Source organism: Clarias gariepinus, chromosome 3 (genome assembly GCF_024256425.1).
Source record: "Clarias gariepinus isolate MV-2021 ecotype Netherlands chromosome 3, CGAR_prim_01v2, whole genome shotgun sequence".
Classification (NCBI taxonomy): Eukaryota; Metazoa; Chordata; class Actinopteri; order Siluriformes; family Clariidae; genus Clarias; species Clarias gariepinus.
The window spans coordinates 19,443,382-19,468,795 of NC_071102.1; positions in this window are offsets into that span (position 1 = coordinate 19,443,382).

Below are 25,414 nucleotides of genomic sequence, written 5' to 3' on the forward strand. Positions count from 1 at the left end.
AGAGGGATTGGTCTACTACCGACAGATGACGGGCCTGCATACACGCCTGTACTTCTTCAACCTACTCATTAATCCCTATCTCGGATCGACCATTAAATTTTGGGCACTGCCTATCCCTCTGTATAAAAACCAAACGCTCGTTTAAACAGAGCCAGCACCAACAGGTGGAGCTATGGATGGAGTCACCGATGGACCAGGTAAATCAGACTCATTACTGCGACTGGGCGAACCAACCCCTTCTCTCTCCTGTCTCAGTTTTAGATTATCAGCCCTTAACTGAGCTACTAACTCCCTCAATTCCTGCAGCTCCTCCTCCATGATAATAAATAAAATATATAGGGGTCAATGACGTGACGCCCCCTTTTTCTGTCCGGGTTAATTTTATTTTGCAGAAAAAACTAAAAAATACATAAAAATTTCTCATCTACTTGTTATACCTTCTTTACCTACTAAACCACTCTAACTTCTCCAAATTTTTAAGTTTTTCATCATTTTTCTGCTATCCGAAGTGCCAAATCACCATATGGGGCGACCGTCCGGCCTTGACTTTAGTTAGGACAACTGGTTTAAAAACACTTTAAATCAACTTAAATATATCCCTTTTCCTAGTTGGCATAATTTTAAACATGTTTTACATCCATTGACAAAACTATAAAGCATTTGCTCATATATTTCTATCATGATATACAAACGAATGTTGTCCGAATTATGTTGATTCTATCCATTTCATCCGGGGCGACCATCAACAAACCACAATTTTGGGACCTTTATTTTAAAAAACATCTCAAGGATGGGATACAGCATCCGCCAGACACAAGTGAAGACCCCCTGGAAACAACTGTATAGTAAATCAGTCTCTCTCATATAGTAAGAAAAATCTGTTTTTTAACGGCTGTGATGTCGTAGTCACTTTTGGTCATCATGTGGGGCGACCACCCCAAAACTGTAAATTATAATTTTTTTCCACAAATCTATATTTTGATGATAAATTTAATAGTGCTTTGTCACTAGAAGAAGCTAGTTTGGTTTCTGAGGCTAACCGTTAGCCTGTTATACTTGAGTAAACTTGAAAACATCATATGGGGCGACCGAGTATCATGTGGGGCGACCACTGCTGTGTGTTTTAAAATCATAGATATATGTCCTATATTTCCAGTTTTCATATTCTATACATCAATTATATACATAGAGTTAATTGTTTAAGTATAATTATTTGTATATTTTATCTTTTTTTCTAAATTCAGCCATTTTCCATTCCTTTTATAGGGATAAACATTTATTTTAACTGGATAATGAAGGAGACTCTGATATTATAGAATATACTTGTGAAATAATGGTTCAAAATGAAAGGGCACTAAAGTTTATCTTTCTTCATCAGTTTATCTACTTACTGATATGAGTTCAACTAGTCTTAATGATACATAAAAATGTGAATTCTGAGATATATATTACGGTCGCCCCAGATGACTTTAAGGCTTTTTTTTTTTAAAAAGTCTTATCCGTCAATGACCCATATATATATATATACACAGTATATATAAAATAACAGGAGAGTACCCGAAAGATCTTACCACCCTTGAGGAAACTCCTAAGAGAGAAAAAGAATTCTTTACCTACTAACCAGCACTACTGTTTTGCTCCAGTCAACCAAAAAAAGAAAACAACAATGTATTGATTTAAAAAAAAAACATCCACGTCCCTAGTTACAAGTTGAGAGGACCCTGCCGATTACGCCAGAATGTGGCGGTGTGGTGAGTGTCTTTTTTTCTATGTCGGGAAATAAAAAAAAAATTCCCTTGGACCAACATTAAAAGACTGAGTTACCGACTACACCACCCAGGATTGGTTACCCGGGAAAAGTTTAAGACACGCAGATTTGAATCTCTCAGTAAGAACACAGGGACATGGATACAAAAATACAAGTTTTTATTTATACAGGAAATTTTCAGATCACGCAATATCAAAATGACCGTTAAAACAGTTAAAACATCCCCAGCAAAGAAACAAAGAAAAAGAAATTGGAGCTGGGAGCTTAACCATAGAGAGGCAGGCTAGGTACAGGACTACACTCCTTCCTGGCAATAAATAACCACACATGCACCAACCTCTCACACTAGTGAAAATGTAGTACCACTCCATACTTTGTAAACATAACCACGCCACTCTATAAGCAGCTAGCCTGCCTTCTCTCCATTCCCAGCTCCTAAAAGAAAAAGAAATAAATTTAATAATTACAAAAACAAAAAACAAAACAAAAAGACACATACAGCTGCAAAGCAACCTCCAAACTTGGAGGACAAATAAAACTGAAGCGTTAGTCAGTGAAATATGACATTAAAGCAATGGCAGACAACACCAAGCAAAGCAGCACAAAACAAAATATAGAAATAAGCCAGCCCAAGGCAGCAGCACAAGCAAAGCAAAGAGCTGTTCAAGAAGCAAAGCAGAAAAAGAAAAAAAGAAAAATACAGATCTGGCCTTAAAAAACGCACGTTTTCGGAAAAGGGATCCCACGACTTGCCGCGAGTGCGCGCGGCAAGCTGTAAAAATGCCCTTCAATACCTGTAGGGGGCAGTCGTGTTTCAGTCTAAAGTATTGTGTGTCTACTGAAGCCGAAAAATTTTATGTCTCTTAGGCGCCCATTGACGGCAAGCGACAGAGCTCATAAACGTGTCAAGCTCTGACTAAATAAAACTGATATGTATTTATTCTTCATTTTCATTCAGAATTATTATTATTAGTAGTAGTAGTTCTCCGAATTTATTATTATTATTATAATTGTAACGCACCCGCGCGTGTGCAAAAGGACTACTATATTTATGCGCTTTAAACGCGTGTGCAAAAGGACTACTATATTTATGCGCTTTAAACGCAGACGGGTACTGGTGGCTCAGTGGTAGGTGATTCGCCCGTCATGCGGGAGACCGGGGTTCGATTCCCAGCCAAATTCGCTAAAATACCACGATATAGCCATTACATTATCATCAAGTTATGCTTCAGTACTAAATGCATGTTTGCAATTGAGAATTTCTTTTTGCTTAAGCTATGAAACACATTAGCACTTACCTCACAGTTGCTATAATTTAATGATTATCATAAGCAAAAAGTGTAAAACAAAGGGTTCACATTTATTACATTTTCACCCAGAGCGGGATTCGAACCAGGGTCTGGACGATTTTATAGAGTATACGGATATTATACAAATATTATTTAAGCAACGCCACACCACGTGGAAAGCGGCAAAAATGCTTCAATTTCATTGGCTGTCACTGAGTGTCAGCTATTCACGACTGGCCCCCGCGGAACACAGAATCCCCGGGCTTTGACTGCGCTTTCTCTATTCGTTATTACAGGGGCGGACTGGGACCAAAAAGTGGCCCTGGACTTCCTGGCCCACAGCAGCCCACACCATAATACATTGGCTCATTAATGTAGAGATACATTTTTAACACCAGTTACTAGTATAAAAATATAACACAAATATAATACAGAAATCAATGCTATTTAAACATGTTATTTGAAGTATCACTGAACATATATTGGGTTAAAGAAACAAACAAAAAAAAGAACATCAAGACAAACAACATATAAATCTATAAAGACAATATTTTTTATTTTATTCTTTAATTATTATGGTAGTCAATATTAACACGAAATAATGCTGAGAAACATTATTTCAATTAATATTGACCACCATCATAATAACTAGCACAAGTTAATGCTGCTACTAATTTTATTCTGTTTGATTGCCATTCTTTTTACTTGGCTCTGGTAGATCAGGGGAGACGTGTTGGTCATCATCAGCATGTATTATGATGTGGGATGTGGTGCGCTGCTGGGTCCAGCCTCACTGTCCCTGACCTGTTATAGGCAGAATCTGTTCATTTGAAGCATTTCACAGCATTTACCTCTAAAGCTTTTTCTTATTTTCGCGTAACCTTTTCTTCTTCCTCCTTTTCATTCATGTAAATTATTATTAATTTGCTCAGAAAATTCGCTGCATCGAGAAAGGATCAATATCTAAAAATTGCCCACGTGTGTGGACAAAGAATACAAAAGTGTATAATCTTTAATAAAGTTAGCCTAATACAATATTGTTTCCAATGCTGAAGCAAACATGATTTTGTTTTAGTCTATTCAATGAATACAACGCGACAGCGCGCTCGGAGGTGAAGCGCACCCACAGTTACTGTAATCCCCCATCTCACCTTTACGACTGGTGTGAAGTCATCAAACCGGATTCGCTGCTGGGGGAATTCACAGAATTGGGGGTTTTAAAACAAATTAACAAGACCGAGCAGACGTCAGAGAGGGGGTTTGGTTGGTTAGAAGTGGCGCTGACGGGGGTGGGGTGGGAGGGAGTCTCGCCCGGGGAGCAATTCAGTGTAGAACCGCCACTGCCTATTTTCCACCACATCTCGTACTTCCCTGATCTCAGGCTAAACTCCGCGCTTTGCTTTTATAATGTGGAGCAAGCCCTAAGATCATATTAACGTAGCATTCATCATTCAAAGTTATTCATATCAGTATATAGTAAGTGTGATTTGAAAAGTGCTATAACTCCACCTGCTACAGTTTCAGCCCAGTGGAACAATCTGACTACACGTGAAGTGCCATGAAAAAGTATTTGCCCCTTCCTATTTTTTTCTTTGCATATTTGTCACACTTATATAGGTGGAATTTCACCTAAACACTTTAGGTGAGAACGTATAGGTTAATATGTATAGGTGAGAACAGCTGATTCACACTTGGGGAGAGTGAATAATTTGCATTTGAATGTTGTCTGGCATTGTAAGCACACGCAGTGACACTAAAAGAACAATAGAATTAATAGGAATAGGAGGCACTAAAGAGGAGGATTTTAATTTAGACTATAAAAAAATTAACCTGCGTTTTTAGGCATACCAGCTGCCACTTTTTAGTCTTATAATGCCCACATGACATGCTGGTACAGAGCTGGACATAGCTAATCCATGCCAATTATCCCGGGTTTTCACCCTGCGCTATAAAATACGAGTACGACGGCCATCCGCGGACAGCAGCTCCTGCCTCCGTCCGCTCGCGCTGGCTGTTCTTTGAAGTCTCTGGGGCGCGTTCCATTTGCCCCGTTTGCATGCCGCACTTCTGCGTTGTGTGTCCGCGTCTCACTCACACCGCGTAGTAAAATCCACTGTAAACCAACAAACCCCGAGTATTTTATAGCGCGGATGAACCCGGGATCATTAGCAAGGAGAGCTCTTCTTCACTATTCGTGCTTAATTCTGCAGCCCCGCTTCTTCGCATATCTGAAGGAGAGGCCGCCTAACTAGTGAGCGAGGAGCGATATTGATTTGGGCGCACGCCGTGACAGGCTGAAAAAAAACTATTGTCCTCAAAAATGTAACAGATGAGGACTCTGATTAATGTGCAAAAACTATATAATAAAACTATATAAGACTACATGCCTTTATAAGACTCAACTTTTATTTAAGTGCACTCACAATAATGAAAAAACGTGATTTTATAAATGTTTGAAAGCAAATAAGCTGCGCTGTTCTATATTGTTTTTGGTGAACTTGAGCGCGACAGAAAATGAACGCAAATGTTTTTTTAAATGGTCAGAGTCAGTCTGCTTGCTGTTTTACCGACACGTTCATAATCATTAGTCTCCATGCATGCGGCTGAGCGCTGATTAAAACTATGGAGTAAATTAAAGAGGAGAATCACGATGCCGAATCGAAGTCCTGAGCCCAAACCATATTTAAATTAAATTAACAAATACTATAAGTAAAAAAAAAGCAATAGCCCACGTTTAGAAACCGTTTATAAATTCTTTGCGACATGAGTTGGCCCGGTGTTATGCGCAGAGCTCCGGGAGATTTCCTGAAGCTCCGAAATCACTGGGGCATTTTTTCTAAATAGATGCTATCTTTAATAACTGATGGAGGTTTTGAGCTGTATATACACGCAGTTTTGAGGGGTTTAAAACGAATTAGTCCGAGCAGACCTACATGAAAGGTGAGAAGTGAGTAACTGCGCGCGCTGTCGCGGTGTATATACTGTACAACACACGTTTATCAACCTTTTGATAAAAACGCTGCCTTTTGTAAAGTGAAAGTACTTTACAAAAGACAAACTGCTTTATTTCAGTCATGAATTCACAATCACATCACATTCCAGCTATTATTTCCAGCCGTGGTTAAATAATGTATGAAATAATTATTAAATGCTGGACACAAACAGCAAATATGATGATTATTATAAAAAGCCCGAAAAAGTTTGTGGTCATAAGATAATATTTACTTAATAATATAATATATATAGTTCATTCATGTCTTCTGATGATGTCGACACATTTTTTACGTTTTAAATAAGATATGTTGGCATATTTACGAATCAGGACATTCGCATAGTTAAGACTATCAGATAGCCTACTATCAGGAAATTAAATTAATTTCAACACCATGTAAACCGAGACATTGCCATGTCTTTCACTGTTTTGTCCCTGTTAAAACATTACAAAAACTTATTAAGAATTTTAAAGCACGAATTTGGGCATCTCATTTCATCATTATGAAAATAATATGAAGCACATATACACACATTTATCATGAAAGATCTGTTGTAAAGCAAAATAAAATTCATGTTCGCTTCAGCATTGGGAACAATATTGTTTTAGACTAAGTAATTATACACAATTCTTCGTTGTACAGTACTTGGTCCGGCGTTTAAATAAAGTCCTTCCATGCGCCATCTGGCGGATATTCAGTGAAGCACAACACATTTATTTAAATTCCCAAATGTTGCTTACGGCAAGTTGCGGCGCGCCGCGCGCTAAATTAAGGCATCCCGCGGGAAAACACGCGCAGTCTTTATGACCACATCTGTAACTGTCACAAGGACAAAAACAAAATAAACCAAAACAATCCACTGAAGCAAAACAGCAGTGCTGAAGCTGCAAGCCAAGTTGTAAGCGACACAAAGCCAAAGACAGGTGAGAAAAGCACGCTCGCCAGCTGATCAATTTACCTAAAATGTAAAAAAACATTAAAGTGAAGATACAGCACATACCTGTGTGGCGGGCGCCAACGAAAATAAATCCTACCTACCACGCGATGCAGACCACATCCATCTGGCGGCCAATCCTTCAACAGATCGAAAACATAGGACAGATATACAGGTCACATCATATGCCTAAGGATCTTAAGCCTGCTATATAAAGAGAAAATTAACCCTTTTATACTCTCCTGAATCTACACCCAATAATTAATCTCAGGTGCATAGCTGGAAACCTGGAAGGAAGTACGAAACTCCTTCTCACCACATATATCAGATTGATGGTCATGAGTCCTCATCTGTTACATTTTAAGGACAACAGTTTTTTTTTTAGCCCAAAACGTTTTAAATGTTATTTTAAATAAATGAAACAGTAATAGCTAAAATAGTAAAATAAATAATTTATTGGTTCAAGTAGTTAAAATAATTAGTGAGAATATTAACAAGGGGAATGTTTGATGTCATGCGGGCATTATAAGATTTGCAATAAAAACTTTGTAATGCTCGGCTATGAAAACAAAGCTAGTTACACTGCTATGGGGTCGAGAATGTAAATAAAGGCTACTAAAACTTACTTCCGGTGTAGTATGAGCTTCACGGAACAAGTAAAGACGCAGCACAACAATTCCAAAACAACCCCTAAGTGTATTAAATGACACAGAAAAACAAACAACCAAGGTGCACCACAAATCAATATTTATCAAATATATACAACAATAAAAAAGTGTGAGTGTGTGTGCATGTATGGAAGTCCAAAGTCCATGTTATTGTTGTGTGTGTGTGTGAAGGTGGCAGGGAGAGATGGTTCGGTCTCACCGGTATAAGATGCTCAATCCGGGAGCATGAGAAAACGGAACGAGAGGGGTATTGAATGAGTCCATCAAATATTAATCCACTACGGGAAAAGTAATCCCTGGGTACAGCAAACAATCGCTCTCTCTCTCTTACAAAATCCAGCACGCTGTCTCCTGATCTCTCCTCATCTCTTTCGTCCTTTGCCAGTTGGCTTTTATGCCGACACACGTCATCCTGACACGTCATCGGGTATGGAAATATAATAGTGCCAAAATTCCTCAAAGCAAAACAGCAGGTTAAATTACATGAACTGAAAAAAACGTGTTGCAATAAAAATGTTTGAATTTTTCTGCATTGCAATTTAATCTGAAATAAAAAAAAGATCCTTTACAACTTAGAGCATTTACAATCTTTGCCTCTGCAATTTATTGTGGTTGTATATTTCAAGTGAAAATGTAATTCAAGCATTTAAAATTCAATGCAAAAATATTCAAGTTACTAAATTGCAGTTCAAAAATATTTTCAGGTGTTAAAAATACAATCTTCATTATTTTTCAATCTTACAAATTCAGCGCATTCCTGCTAATCCTCTGCTTACCTCCGAAGTTACAAAAAATACCGTGCCCACCACCACGCAAAATAACCCACCACGCAGTCATTTTCTTTATACGCGCACCTCTGCGAGTATAAACCAAGCTTTAAGTGGTGACAGTCGCACGTAGCGGTGACAGGTCGAATGACAGCCGATATGTGAAGACACCATGTCTAGTGACAGGTTCTTATGGCCGTGTCGGGTCCCGTAAAATGCGTGCATGGCGTGCAAGATCGAGTGCCATGCTCATGTGGAGGGGCAGCTGCCAGTGCATGCGCACACAGCGGTGACGTGGAGTGCCATGCACAAGTAGCGGTGACATGTGGAGTGCCATGCGCATGTAGCGGTGACATGTGGAGTGCCATGCGCATGTAGCGGTGACATGTGGAGTGCCATGCGCACATAGCAATGACATGTGGAGTGCCATACGCACAAAGCAGTGACATGTGGAGTTCCATGCGCAAGTAGCATGTGACATGTGGAGTGCCATGCGCATGTAAGCGGTGACATGTGGAGTGCCATGCGCACATAGCAGTAACATGTGGAGTGCCATGCGCACATAGCGGTGACATGTGGAGTGCCATGCGCACATAGCAGTGACATGTGGAGTGCCATACGCACAAAGCAGTGACATGTGGAGTTCCATGCGCAAGTAGCTTGTGACATGTGGAGTGCCATGCGCATGTAGCGGTGACATGTGGAGTGCCATGCGCACATAGCAGTAACATGTGGAGTGCCATGCGCACATAGCGGTGACATGTGGAGTGCCATGCGCACATAGTGGTGACGTGTGGAGTGCCATGCGAATGTAGCGGTGACATGTCGAGTGCCATGCGCAAGTAGCGGTGCGATGTGGAGTGCCATGCGCAAGTAGCGGTGATATGGAGTGGCAGCTGCCAGTGCCATGCGCACGTAGCGGTGACATGTGGAGTGCCATGCTCAAGTAGCTGTAACATGTGGAGTGCCATGCGCACGTAGGAGTGACATGTGGAGTGACATGCGCAAGGAGCGGTGACATGTGGAGTGCCATGCGCAAGTAGCGGTGATATGTGGAGTGGCAGCTGCCAGTGCCATGTGCACGCAGCGGTGACATGTGGAGTGGCATGTGCACGCAGTGGTGACATGTGGAGTAGCAGCTGCCAGTGCCATGCGCACACAGCGGTGACATGTGGAGTGGAATATGCCCGTAGCACGGAAAGATTTTACTCTTACTGAAAATCAAGTCGCTAAAATGCAGGTCTTCACATCCGTGATATCACAGGAAGAGCAGTGGAGAGCCGATTGCTGCTGTCAATAAGGGTGTAATGTGTTAATATTACCTCGCTGCCGTAAACACTATATTTAAAGCAAAGCCGGCACTGTTTCATTTACACGCGAGAGCAATGGGTTTCCCGCCCCTGAGCTCGGCAATGTACAGTCTGTAGAAAAGTTCTGTACACGACACGATCTGGAGAGACATTGCTTGGGCCGGGCTCCTGAGTCAATGCCTGCTTAACCTTCGCCTCTATGTCCAGTTCCACGGCAGCTACCAGACAATGTGAAGGCAGGATAGTGTTGGACGGTGTAGAGTCATGGGGAAATGAAAACTGCCGTGATAGAGCATCAGGCTTGGTGTTTTTGGAGCCTGGTCGGTAGGACAGGACAAAGTTGAAACGGGAGAAGAAGAGGGACCAGCGAGCTTGTCAGGCATTAAGCCGCTTGGCCTTATGTAGGTATTAGGTTCCTGTGATCAGTCCATACTAGAAATGGGAGCTCGGTTCCCTCCAGCCAGTGCCTCCACTCTTCTAGTGCTAGCTTGATGACTAGTAGCTCTCGATCACCCACGTCGTAGTTCCTCTCGGCCAGGGACAGACGATGAGAAAAAAAGGAACAGGGGTGCAGCTTGTTATCCTGTGGCGACCTTTGGGACAGGATCCCTCCGGCACCGGTGTTGGATGCATCCACCTCCACTACGAATTGGTGGGAAGGGTCGGGGATGATTAGTATAGGAGCTGAGGTGAACCTTCTCTTGAGCTTGGCAAAGGCTCTCTCTGCCTCCTCATTCCAACAGAAAGGCGTCTTGGAGGAAGTCAGAGAGGTTAATAGGGCGGCGACAGAGCTGTACCCTCGAATGAACCGGCGGTAGAAATTGGCAAAACTCTGGAATCCTTGGAGGTCTCGTCGCGAGGCTGGGGTTGGCCAGTTGGAGACTGCCTGAACCATGGCCGGTTTCATCTCCAGCTGCGAGGTGAACCCTAGAAAGGTGGTAGTCGTCGTGTGGAACTCACACTTCTCTGCCTTGACGTACAAGTTGTTTTTGAGAAGTCTCTGTAATACTTGGCGAACGTGGCACCTCCAGGTCGTGAGAAAAGATCAAGATGAGGTCGTGAGAAAAGATCAAGATGTCATCTAAATAGACAAATACATGGAGGTTCAAAAAGTCTCTGAGTACGTAATTGATCAGGCTCTGGAAGATGGCGGGGGCGTTGGTAAGTCCAAAAGGCACCACCAAGTGTTCATAATGCCTGGTCGGGGTAATGAGCGCAGTCTTCCACTTGTCACCATCCCTAATACGGACAAGATGATATGCATTGCGCAGGTCTAACTTAGTAAAGATTGTGGCTTCCTGGAAAAGCTCGAAGGCTGTGGACATGAGTGGTAAGGGGTAACGATTCCTGACAGTTATTTCATTAAGCCCTCTGTATTCTATGCATGGACGAAGGGACCCATCTTTCTTTTTGACGAAGAAGAACCCCGGTAAGGAGGATGGGCGGATGATGCCAGCGGCAAGGGCCCTCGTGATGTACTCGTTCATGGCTTCTTGCTCTTGGCGCGTCACGGAGTAGAGACGGCCCTTTGGAGGGAAGGTTCCTGGAAGGAGGTCAATAGGACAGTCATAGGGTCGGTGAGGAGGGAGTGAGGTGGCCCGAGCCTTGTTAAAGACTAACTTGTGATCGTGGTATTCAGCGGGAACATTAGAGATGTCCGGAGGGTCCTCAGGCTTAGCTAGAGCAGAAGGGAGAGCCGAGAGAAGACAAGACCTGGAACATGAGAAGCCCCAGCCCGTGATGGTCTGCTTAGTCCGGTCAATCTGTGGGCAATAAAGGGCAAGCCAGGGAAGACCAAAAACTACAGCAGCATGGGCTCTATCAATGACCAGCAGAGACTGATCTCCTTAAGATGATTCCCTGAGGTCCTTAGAGTAAGTAAGTGGGAGGGTGCGTCGTGTGATGGTGGGTAGGGGGCTGCCATCTAGGGCCTTAACTAATAGCGGGGGTTAAACAACAGGAGCTCAGGGGACCTCTAGCTTCCTGACTGTAGTGGTGCTAATGAGGTTACGATCAGAACCGGAGTCGATGAGCGCCTGAATCCCGTGAGCTTTGCCGCCGACGATTAGCGTAGCGGGGAGTAGGGGACGAGGTTCTGGGAGTTTCTCTGAAAGAGCGCCCCCTAGTGCTCCCAGCCTGACTAGAGGACGTCTCTATTTAAACAGGTAGGTCTTAAGTGGATGTCCTGAGGCAATAGAAGCAGGCTCCCTCCTGGCGGCGGCGGCGTCTTTCGTCCTCAGAGGCCACCCGCGACCATTCTGAGTAGAAGGTGGAGGCTTGTAGCTCAAAAATCAGTGAACACTGGGAGAGAAAAGATCTGCATGTACCTGGCTCTCCTCCATAGGTGGGTGGGGCTGGCAAGCGTGGTTCGCGCTGGGCTTCAGAGCTTGTGGGTCATGCTGAATCTAATCGGAGTTGTTGCATATCTGCGGTGAGGCTGGCGAAAGTTTGCCTGGTGTTGAGGAGCTCTTGCTGCTGCTTCCCGAGAAGAGTGCCCTGGTTCTCCAGAGCAACTCTCATCCTGTCGTACTCTGCTGGATCCATAACTTGGCTGGATTATTCTGTCAGAAGGGGTGAAACGAGCAGGCAGAGAGATGGATCACGGTGCTGAGAAGCAGGTGGTTATGTGAGGCGTTGAGCAAGCTGTGCGACGAGAAGAGATAAGAGGCAGTGTCGTAGTAGAAGGACGAAAGGGAGAGTTCAAAACCGTGTGATCTGTCGGCGGAGGGCAGCGAGCCAAAACGGGGCGAAGCTGGGTCGTAGTCGAGGGACGAGAGCGGAAGTCCAAAGCCGTGTAATCTGTCAGCGGGGGCGACGAGCCAAAACAAACACGAAGCAGAGCTGTAGTCGAGAAACGAAAGTGAAAGTTCAAAGCCGTTAAATCCGAGTTTGGTGATAAATCCAAAACGTGAAACAAGAGGCAAAAACGAGAAACAAAGCGAGGTCGATAACGTTAAAAGAATCATGAACTTGAACGCGAGAAAACTGCGGCAAAAAATACACAATAATTCAGCGGCGAGCTCGCGCGCTGCGCCTTCTTATAAACCGGAAGAAATCAGTGCCAGATGAGAAACCGGTGTGCCAGCGGGGCGGTTCAGGAGCGTGTGAGGAGAGATGACAGCGTGGAAAAACAAACCAGCGTAGTGAAGCAGCTCTTGGCCATGCTTAATAAAACAAGCACTGGCCTTTTAAACACACAGTCCATGACTATGTTCTTAAATATATTGGCTTCATGAGCTTCACTGAAATAGCCTCAACCAGGGATTTTCTCTAATGAAGCCTGTCCTCCTATTGCTACCTAGAAAAAGCCCATAGTACTGGATGTAGTGGGGTTAGTCACTTTCTACAGAGAAAATTTCAATAGTATCTCCTTTGTCTGTGCCTCAGCCATCCACTTTTAAATGTCTTGCTCTTAAATGTAAATACCCCTATAATATGCCTCTACTATTAAACTACCAACCCCCTGTGTTGTCTCCTCTCTGATAACAAGGTGATTTAACTTAAATTAGATTTTGATTAACAAAAGTTTCAGACGTAAATGTAAAATTCTGTTTAAAAATGGTGTGGGAGAAAACAAGGGTAGTTGCTTTTGCTTGCTCACCTCTTTGGTTTGAAAGTTGGTGACTGCATACTCAAATGCTGATTTAAAACCTCTGGACTTGTTATGCACAAATTAACCCTTCAGCAAAACAGCTGCATACTAAGTCACTAAAGAGAGCTTTAATTTATTTCCACTCTAACATTATTAACAAGCTTTTATCCTTTTAAACTTACTCTAAGGAAAGATGTGAACATTTTATCAACATTTTTTATTATTTTTTTTACATAAAGTATTACCAAGGAATCAGGAAGCACAATGAGCGTTCATTTAACAGGTTCACATAATATCAGAAACCTTACAGTACCACTAAATTTGAATATAATTTACTATAATTCTCTATTATTATTATTATTATTATTATTATTATTATTATCTTTTATATATTTATATAAAATTAATAAATAAACAATCAAACATTGGCATAGCATAGATATACAAAAAGCAAATGTGAAAAGTTAATACTGGTTACTAGAGGTGATAATGAAGTGAGTGGGTCTGTTGTGACCCAGACTGTTTCTACTGTTTCTGTTTTTTTGGTTTGGACTCAATTTCCTGAGTCCAACACAGTGGGCCCCACACTGAATTATCAATTGGTGTGTTTTCCTGCTCAGAGGCATCAGGCCTCAACATACACCTCTTCATCCAATCAGTGATGTCACTTATGCACTGGCTTCTTATTTTTTATGATGCTTTACACATGCTCTTTACCACATAAAATCCGATGTGTCTTTTATATATTTCAGTTTATTATTACTCAATTTACAGTGGTGTGAAAAACTATTTGCCCCCTTCCTGATTTCTTATTCTTTTATGGTTGTCACACAAAATGTTTCTGATCATCAAACACATTTAACTATTAGTCAAAGATAACACAAGTAAACACAAAATGCAGTTTTTAAATGATGGTTTTTACTATTTAGGGAGAAAAAAAATCCAAACCTACATGGCCCTGTGTGAAAAAGTAATTGCCCCCTGAACCTAATAACTGGTTGGGCCACTCTTAGCAGCAATAACTGCAATCAAGCGTTTGTGATAACTTGCAACGAGTCTTTTACAGCGCTCTGGAGAAATTTTGGCCCACTCATCTTTGCAGAATTGTTGTAATTCAGCTTTATTTGAGGGTTTTCTAGCATGAACCGCCTTTTTAAGGTCATGCCACAACATCTCAATAGGATTCAGGTCAGGACTTTGACTAGGCCACTCCAAAGTCATTTTGTTTTTCCTCAGCCATTCAGAGGTGGATTTGCTGGTGTGTTTTGGGTCATTGTCCTGCTGCAGATCGCTTCAGCTTGAGTTGACGAACAGATGGCCGGATATTCTCCTTCAGGATTTTTTGGTAGACAGTAGAATTCATGGTTCCATCTATCACAGCAAGCCATCCAGGTCCTGAAGCAGCAAAACAACCCCAGACCATCACACTACCACCACTATATTTTACTGTTGGTATGATGTTCTTTTTCTGAAATGCTGTGTTACTTTGACGCCAGATGTAACGGGACAACTTTTGTCTCGTCGGTCCACAAGGTATTTTCCCAAAAGTCTTGGCAATCATTGAGATGTTTTTTTAGCAAAATTGAGATGAGTCTTGATGTTCTTTTTGCTTAAAAGTGGTTTGCGCCTTGGAAATCTGCCATGCAGGCAGTTTTTGCCCAGTCTCTTTCTTATGGTGGAGTCGTGAACACTGACCTTAATTAAGGCAAGTGAGGCCTGCAGTTCTTTAGATGTTGTCCTGGGGTCTTTTGTGGCCTCTCGGATGAGTTGTCTCTGCGCTCTTGGGGTAATTTTGGTCGGCCGGCCACTCCTAGGAAGGTTCACCACTGTTCCATGTTTTTGCCATTTGTGGATAATGGCTCTCACTGTGGTTCGCTGGAGTCCCAAAGCTTTAGAAATGGCTTTATAACCTTTACCAGACTGATAGATCTCAATTACTTTTGTTCTCATTTGTTCCTGAATTTCTTTGGATCTTGGCATGATGTCTAGCTTTTGAGGTGCTTTTGGTCTACTTCTCTGTGTCAGGTAGCTCCTATTTAAGTGATTTCTTGATTGAAACAGGTGTGGCAGTAATCAGGCCTGGGGGTGACTACAGAAATTGAACTCAGGTGTGATAAACCACAGTTAAATTATTTTTTAACAAGGGGGGCAATCACACAGGGCCATGTAGGTTTGGATTTTATTTCTCCCTAAATAATAAAAACCATCATTTAAAAACTGCATTTTGTGTTCAATTATGTTATCTTTGACTAATAGTTAACGAGGTTTTTTTTTAGCAGAAACATTTAAGTGTGACAAACATGCAAAAGAATAAGAAATCAGGAAGGGGGCAAATCGTTTTTCACACCACTGTATATATTAGCCAATATTTTCCCCATGTATCTGGGTCTCTTGTGTTCCTGCCTGTATGCATTTTATTCATGCAGTAAATTAAACTGTACTTTGCACCAGCCATGAGTTTTTGTTGTGGTTTATCTGTGTCCTCACCTGATAATAGATAATGAGCGGCACTTGGCACAGTGATACAAAAACCCATTCATGCTCCTGTGTTTTCCCCTCATTCCAATATGCTTCATCATGGCTTCTCTCTTTAGCTTAGCTCATTAAGGAAGTCCACATTAAGTCTGTATATATCTAATCCAGGTCAAGCCGACTTTTCTTCCTGTAGTGTACTGTAAATATTGCGCTCACTACGATCTATGGTTTTAATAAACCATATTTTAAACATTTATATGAAAGGTTATATGATAATATTTAACACTTGATTAGTGTGATTACATTTGTTACATGATTAATGCACATATATATGTGTTATATACATGATTAGTATTTGGTTAATGTGTATATACAGCATGTGATTAAATATATTTAACTAAAAACATGCTTACTGAGCCCTGCAGTTAAAACTTGCAGTGGCAAGCTAGAATTACTGTCAATCATCTACAATAAATTTAAATCTTACTGCAAGTCAGAAACATCACTGACATTAGCTAAGACTAGGAACTAAAAGCAAACACTTAATTATTGGTAGTTAGTTATTTAGCTTGCACAGAAAGCTAAACAAATCAAAACAGTTGAGGATTAAGGGCCATCCTCGAAAGCCCAATAGTGGCAACTTAGTGGTTCTTGGGTTTACCTGGTACCTACTTCAATTTCTAAACCACAGAGCTACCTTTGTGACAGTCTTGTTTATATGCTTTGGCTTTTTCCCAAATAAATAGCTTGGACCTGGAGACAGAGAGACGACAGGAGACAACATTTTTTTAGTAAGACACAATGGTTCCAGTTGACTCAACCTATTTGTATATGCATTTGTCTGGACACAGGCTGAAGGCAGTATTACCATATAACAAATCAGGAAGCATAATGAGGGGGTGTTTATCTGGGATTTCCCTTGGGATCAATAAAGTATCTGTCTAGAAGATCGGTGAGAAATAAAGCCATAAGAAGTCACATTTGCAGTTTGCAACAAGCTATGTGGGGAATTGTCACAGTGGGCTACTCAGTGCAAATGCTTGCACTGATTTGTGCTAAAAATGCCACATGCCTAACAAGTGGGCGGGCCAACACAACTCACCTAGCTGAAGAGTCATCAGGGAACGCCTGATCTTTGCCTGATGCACAGCCCATAAAAGGGCCTCTCTGACCTGGTGAGTAGAGAGTATGTGTGCATCCACTCACACCTGTCTCCGCAGACTCGACTCCGAGTCCCCTTCAACGAGAATTCAATCCAATTCAATTTTATTTGTATATCACTTTAAACAATTGTCACTGTCTTAAAGTAGCTTTACACAATCAAAAGAAATTATGGAAGAATTAAGAAAAGAGGGCTGCCAGCCTCCAGCTCTTGCACGCGCTCTGCTGTCTCTGCCTGCATCACGCCACCTGCTCAGTCCTGCTTGTCTCACCTGCTCTGCACACCTTAAGGACGTGTGACATCAAAGACATAACGCATATAAGCACCGACCTGTGGACCCCTGACATTTATCCACAGAGACACCAACAAAGCTACATTGCTTATAGAGAGTGTAATTTCATTAAGACTGCAAGATTTTATTAAAGTGCTTATTAAAGAAGCTTGTTTTGTGTGACATCTGCTTTCCATGTGTTCCTTCCATGTGACCTATTACAGGAACAAAGCAAACATGTGAAAGAAGGTGCTCTGGTTAGATGAGACCAAAATTTAACTTTTGCAAAACACTATGTGTAGAGGAAAACTAACACTGTGCATGGTGTTGTCAGCATCATGTTAAGAAGATGCTCTTCTTCAGAGTTGATAAGAAGATGGATGGAGCCCAATACAGGGTCATCTTAGAAGAAAATCTGGTAGAGTGTGCAAAAGACTTGAGACTGTGGCAAAGCTTCATCTTTCAGCAGAGCAAACCCTTAGACATGCAGCCAGAACTACAATGGAATGGTTTAGATCAAAGTGTTAGCCCAGTCAAAGTCCAGACTTAAATCCATGCTTTGTAGGGCGATTTACACACACACACACACACCAGTTTACAGATAGAGAGTCTTCTTACACTTCTTTGGCTCCATCCATCAAATATACTCACAAAAACACACAAACAGACATATGGACACACACTGACTCATGGACACACACACCAGCTGGCCAACAGAGCCAGAGAGAGGAGAGCAGGAGGACAAGGGACCAGTGTTGGCACATATGCAAACACACACACACACACACACACACACACACACACACACACACACCAGTTTACTTTCAGAGACTCACACAAGCGTGCACACAAACACACACACACACACAAACACAAAATACACTACTCACAATAAGTAAGGGATATTGTAAGAGACTTAGTGGATGGCATACATAGGTGTTTGTTTCACTTCAGAAGTTTTTGGGTGGGATCGGGAGGCAATTGTATTGGAGTGATAGACACACCTCATTTTGTGTTTTCTGTGTAATGGTCTCATTGTGTACAGGTGTGCCTTATATTGGGGCCAAACCCAAAAGACAACCTTTTTTAACGTGGCATTAATTTCAACGTTCTGTGGGTATAAAAAGCTGGTATTGTCAGCAACTCACTCAAAGTTCATCATTTAAACAGCCATGATCACACGATGTCACTTAGCAGACGAGCAGCACCACCTGGCCATGGCGCGCCTTCAGGGCGGTGGCAGGCAGTCAGATGTTGTTCGTGAACTTAGTGTGTCTCATTGCACAGGAGAAGGCGAGGTGAGCGATATGCTGAGGTCAACATGGTCCCCAGGGTTTGCTTTGGTGAAGGAGGTGCAACAGTCTGGGCGGGCATCACCAGTCAGCACAAAACAGATATGGTTAATGTACATGGCTCAATCACTGCACGTCCTACCTCAGAGACATTATAGAACACATCATCATCCCCCAATTCCGCCAGCACACCCCCAACTTTCTGGTCATGGATGATAATGAATATTTTTGCAAAGCACTGTAATTATTTCAGTACTTTTACACTATTGTTACTTTAAACAGATTTCTTATTTTTCTCCCAACATCAGTGATGGAGCAGCATCTGTACATACTACTGTTTTTCACAGGTAAGGTGTGTGTGTGTGTGTGTGTGTGTGTGTGTGCGCGCATGTTCGCATGTGGTTATGTGTGCATGCGTGCACGTGTGTGTGTAATGTTTGAGTGTGTGGACATGTGTGTTTTTGTGTGTGCACGTATCTTCCCTTTAGTTTTGTCTGTAAAAGTTTTTAACAGTGGTCATTGTCACAAAGCAGCTTTACACAATCAAAAGTAAATTATGTGAGAAAATGAGCATAAATCAAATTATCAGATTTTCCCTGAGAAGCAAGCAGAGGACGACAGTTGACGGACAATTTATGTTGTAATTGTATGTTGCACCTTGGTCCAGGAGGAACAATGTTTCGTTTCACTGTGTACTGAACTGTATATGGTTGAAATGACCATAAAAGCCTACTTGACTTAAAAGAGCTGCTGTCCGAATCAGCCGAGGTAAGAACCTTAAGTCACAACAGGGATTCCAAGCCAACCACATGGCTCTCCATGCGACGACATCTGCAACCAGAATCTGGGCACTAGGACGAGTCAGACAGATCCAGGGGGAAAGGGGGTCACTGGCAGCTCAGGAGCGGCATGTGTTGCTTGACAGAGAGAGAGAAAGAGAGATAACAGTTGGGTCTGGTCACAGTCACATAATGTATAAGGTAAATGTATATTTAGTGCAGAGTGCATGCAGGGACTATGGCAGCACTAACTATGACATCATAACTAAAAGGGAAACCAGAAGGAAACACTGAAATGAGGGGAAACTGAGATGTAAAGTACCTGAGTGAACCTGAGTGATCAATGAGAGTGGGGAAGACAGCATCTAAACATACCAGTTCACCATAAGAATCTACATCCATGAGTCCCCCAGATCTGCTCATTTACCTAAGGCAAATCTATTTACAAAATGCTTAGCTAAATAAATAGGTTTTTAGCCCAGACTTGAACACTGAGACTGTGTCTGAGTCCCAAACATTAATTTAAAAACTATTCCATAACTTTGGGTAGCCGTCGCACCAGTGGGCGGCCTCAACCATTTAGCTCCATGAATAAAAGGGGCAACTAAAGGGTGCTTTATCACAGAAACATAAGGTATGTTCTAAGAGTACTAGGGCATAAGCCCGAGGACAACTTTTCTTGCGAAAAACCTCGCTTCTAGCTGCACATGGTCCTATGACTAGAACTTCTGTCTTACAAGGATTAGGCAGAAGGAAGTTAATTAACATCCAGTTTCTTATGTCCTGCACACTTCGCTCAACTTTAGTAAGCTGTTTTTTCTTATATGGTTTTGCTGAGACGTATAACTGTGTTTCATCAACATAAAGGAAACTAATACCATGCCTACGAATTATGTTGCCCAGAGGAAGCATGTAAGAAAAAAAAGGCAATGGGCCTGAAACAGGGTTTTGGTGAATTTCTATGTAGATGTGAACATAGCTGCTGTGCTATTATCTTTTCCAGAATCTCAGAAATAAAGGGGAGGTTTGATATCGGCCTGTAATTGGACAGCTGACAGGAGACGAAGTCAGGTTTCTTAATTATCGGTTTAATAACTGCTATTGTAAAGGATTTGGGAACATACCCACTGCTGAGTGAACAGTTATTGGACTGAATTATTTTTAACAGGGCTTCTGTTATTGCTGGTACTATCTGCTTGAGAAAATGTGTCGGTATAGGAATTAATTCACAGGTTGATAATTGAAAGAGATGAGTGAAATTGTTTTATTATGTTCAAGGGGAGTAAAGTAAGTTCTAGGTTATTATGTAATGTGGTTAGTTTATCATCATCTATAATTAAAATGTCTGCTTTCAAAGCCTGAATTGTCTGCCTAATGTTTACAATTTTGTTATTGAAAAAGTTCATGAGGTCCTCACTACTTTTACGGTATTGATGTGGAGATTTCCACAGTGGTTTTATTGCTGGTTAATTTTGCTACGATATTAAATAAAAATTAAGGAAGAGTGGAGAGATAAAGCTATCTAGCAACACTAAGAGCTTTTTCATAGTTCAGGATGCTCTCCTTCCATACTATTTTAGATAATTTTGGACTGTGGAATTGTGAATATATTTCTTATACCTAATCTCCTACTACCAAAGGAAATAATTAACTCTAAAGTGTGACCTGCTTTATGAGTGGGTGACAGGGGTCAAGGTCAGGTTTCTTAATAAGTGGTTAACCCTAACCCTAACAATACACACTGATGTACTCCTACTTAGTCCAGTATGGACACAAATGCTATTCCCAAAGGATTTTCTGGATTCTCAAAATAAATATTAAAATCTCAAGCAATTAACACTTTGTCTACAGAAACAACCAGGTTTGAAATTTGCAAATTCACAGAGGAATTACGGCCCTGGGGTTCTGTAATTAGTGGGATCGACTGTGCAGACTTCATATCTGTAGCTACACTATGTTACTGTAAAATGTACAATTGTAAAATTATCATTTTAGAATGAAGACAATTGATCGCTTCATCCCCCTAAACTGGCAGCCCTAATGGGTGACTCCGAACACCTCTAATCTTTAGGCAGCATTAGAGGTGGATTATTTTAGAAATATTTAATTTTGAACATTTCATAAACAAATACTTCTCAGCAATTTAAACTTAATTGAAACAAAATATATTTTATAATAAAAGTTATTTAATATTTACATTTATAAAATTTTAAACACTTCTAACAATAAATTTTTTTTTAAACCTCTCCTCCACAGGAGTCGTCCCCCTCGTGCTGTCTGCCACTCGTAAATATTATCTGATCCAGCAGGGGAAAAACTGGAATGATGCTCAGACTTACTGCCAAGCCGAGCACACTGACTTGGCTATCATCGAAAGTAACAATGAATTGCTTCAAATGCAGAATCTGGCACAGACACAACAATTCAGTTCCAGTGCTTGGATTGGACTGTACAATGATGTCAACAGCTGGCGCTGGTCCTATGGAGATGAGTCCCTGGAAAGTGTGGTACCGTGGATAACAGGAGAGCCTAACAATGGGGGTGGACGCCAGTCATGTGGTTACATAGCCCCCTTGGGTTGGGGTGATTCAGCATGTACGAATCTAGCCCCCCTCATATGCTTTGATGGTATGAAATACATTTTTGTCAGTAAATGAGGTTGTAACATTGTAAACCCTGATTATAATAATACAATGCATTTGTTTTTTCAAGTTTTTTTTTTTTTTAGTATGACTGTAATGAATAGGATAAGCCAATTTAGAAGTATTTTTTTTCCATTTGAAAAAGCTACTAGTCAGACATCTATACTCTAAGCACATCTACACTATAACCACAGAGATATGGAGACATGGAGAGTCAGTAAAGCAGCTTTTGGAATTTACTGTAAAAAAAAAAAAAAAAAAAAAAATATATATATATATATATATATATATATATATATATATATATATATATATATATTTGATTAAATATAAAATATGGACCCTCTCGTGTACCCTGCCTCCAGGTTTCCTGGAATAGGGGCCATATATTTCTGGCAATAACAGACCTTGTGTCCTATTTCATATTGGAAAGTGTCCATGGTTTAAGGAACCTAAAACTACACTGGGCAAACTAAACTGACTGTTGATCCAGTCTTCACTTGCAACATACAGTATGGATTGGTCCATAAAAACATGTTTCTCCAAATTTCCTTCATTGTATCTCCTATCTGTACTAAATTGTGAGAAAATTTGAAATTCTAATTCAAATGTTATTTGTCACATACACAGTCATAAACAGTACAATATGCAGTGAAATGCTTGGACAACTGCCTGTGACCGTAGATTAGAGACAGTGAATAGAAAATAAATATGAAAATTAAAACAGAAGGTACATTTAACTAAGTAAGAATGAAATAAAATATAACATAAAAAATAAAATAACACTATACAGTACAAAATATACAATATAAGAAAAATTTATGAAAAATATAGAAAAATAAGAGACCGCTGTACTGTACAGGACAAAATATACAATATAAGAAACATATATGAAAAATTAAAAAAAATTAAAAATAAGAAACAGTTGTGCAATATAGAGATATAAAGTTTATGGACTTTTGTGGGAATGAAGTTGAATATAATATAAACAGAAATGCCACATATTTAAAGTGTTTAAAGTGACTTGTGCATCCAGGTAACAGAACGTCCAGGGGGTGTGCAAATATGCTTGAAAGTAAAATATTTAAAGTGACTTGTGATAGGGGTAATTGGGTAATTTAACTAATGTCCACGAATGTGTTGTGCAGTGGCCACTAGAGTAAGTGAATGTCCAGAATGTCCACAGTGAGTGCAACAACCATGTGTGTAGATGTGCAAAATGGATCAGTACTGAGTGGTGTACTGATTGAGAGACCGTATCGCCTGCAGGAAGAAGCTCCTCCTCAGTCTCTCTGTGTTGGTCTTCACGGAGCGCAATCGCTTTCCTGACCTCAACAGAGAGAAGAGTCCATTGCTGGGTTGGCTGAGGTCCTTCACAATCTTCCTGGCATTGGTCCAGCACCGCTTCCTGTAGATTGAGTGCAGGTCATGGAGCTCAGTGCGGATGATGCGCTCAGCGGATCGCACTACCCTCTGTAAAGCTCGTCTGTCCTGCATGGTGCCGTTCCCGAACTAGGTTGAGATGTTTCCCGCCAGGATGCTCTCTATGGTGCAGAAGTAAAAGTTCCTGAGTACCTTGGAGGGCAGTCTAAAGTCCCTCAAGCGTCTGAGGTGGTAGAGACGCTGTCGGGCCTTTTTCACCACAGTATTGATGCGACAGGACCATGACAGGTCCTGTGTGATGTGAACACTGAGGTATTTGAAGCTCTCCACTCTCTCCACTGGGCTTCAGTTGATGATGGGGGTCTGGTAGTTCCTCTCCTGCTTAGTGCTGAAGTCCACTATCAACTCCTTTGTCTAACTGACGTTTAGAAGGAAGTTGTTCCTCAGGCACCAGTTCTCTAGATTTCCAATCTCCTTCAGGTAGGCCGACTCGTTGTTCTCAGAGATCAGGCCCACCACGACGGTGTCATCAGCAAACTTAATGATGGTGGTGGAGCTGGTAGTGTTGTGGAAAAATACTCAGAGTCAGGCTTTGCTTACAGAAGATTACGACCTTTATTATCATGCACTAACGGCCGGAGCTGCACCATGGACACAACTGAATCTCTGGTCCGTTTCCACCATTATATATGCAGGGCTCGCTGTACATCCCTCCAACATCTGTTTCCGAACAGGGACCCTCTTTAGCTCACAATGAAGGTGCCCCAATGTAAAGCTCTGGTTTCCTATGCACGCACACACAGAGAAGCCTATGTCTCAGCTTCGCACACACATCCCCGATTATATACAGATATGGTACATTCTACCCCCCAAAAGTAAAATCAAATGAAATTAAATACAAATTTTTCTCCCATATCAGTGGCCACACAGTCATACATGTACAAAGAGTACAGCAGGGGACTCAGAACACAACCTTGGGGGGCTCCAGTGCTGAGAGTGAGGGAGGCTGAGACATGTCCACCCATCCTTACTGCCTGTGGTCTGCCAGTTAGAAAATTAGAGATCCACTGGCACAGAGATGGATTGAGTCCCAGGTGCTCCAGCTTGGTGGTGAGTGTGAAGGGGATTATGGTATTGAATGCTGAGCTGTAGTCGATGAAAAGCATTTTAATATAATTCCCCCTTTTAGTGTCCAAGTGAGTAAGTGATGTGTGGAGGAGATGAAAGATGGCATCATCAGTGAAACGGTTTGGACGGTAAGCGAACTGTAGTGGGTCCAGTGTGTCTGATAATGAAGAAATGATGAAGTCCTTGACCAGGCGTTCAAAGCACTTCATCACTACTCAGGTGAGGGCTACTGGGCGATAGTCATTGAGAGAAGCAGGATGAGGTTTCTTCGGAACAGGAACAATTATGGACTCTTTGAAGCATGTGGGGATCACTGACTGAGATAAAGAGATGTTGAATATCTCAGTAAACACAGGTGCTAGCTGGTCTGCGCAGGCTCTGAGGATACAGCCAGAGATGCCACCTGGTCCTGCTGCTTTCCTGGTGTTCACTCTCTTGAAGGCTCTCCTCATGTCGTGCTCGGTGATGATGAACGCATTTCCGGTGCTGGCAGTGTCTTCCTGCCTGCAGCCATTAGCGCTGCTAGCATTAGCATCGCTAGCGTACTTAGCTGCAACCTCGAAGCGAGCATGAAAATTGTTTAGATCGTCAGCCAGAATCACGTCCGCGTTCGTCATACCGGTTGTTGGTGCTTCATAATCCGTTATTGTCCTTAGTCCCTGCCACAGGTTCCTAGAGTCACTCTGTTGGAGTTGTGACTCTAGTTTCCTCCCGTAGCGCTGCTTCGCCTCTTTCACCACTTTCCGGACGTTATATGATGCAGCTTTGTACGGTTCCATGTCGCCCGACACAAGTCTCGTGTTGTAGGCAGCGGTGTGAGATCTTAGAGCGTCGCGGATGGTTTTATCCACCCACGGCTTCTGGTTGGGAAACGTTCTAATAGTCTTTTTCTTCACAGTATCATCCACTAGTTTCCTGATGAATCCCACAACCACTTCCTTAAACACGCTGACGTCATCGG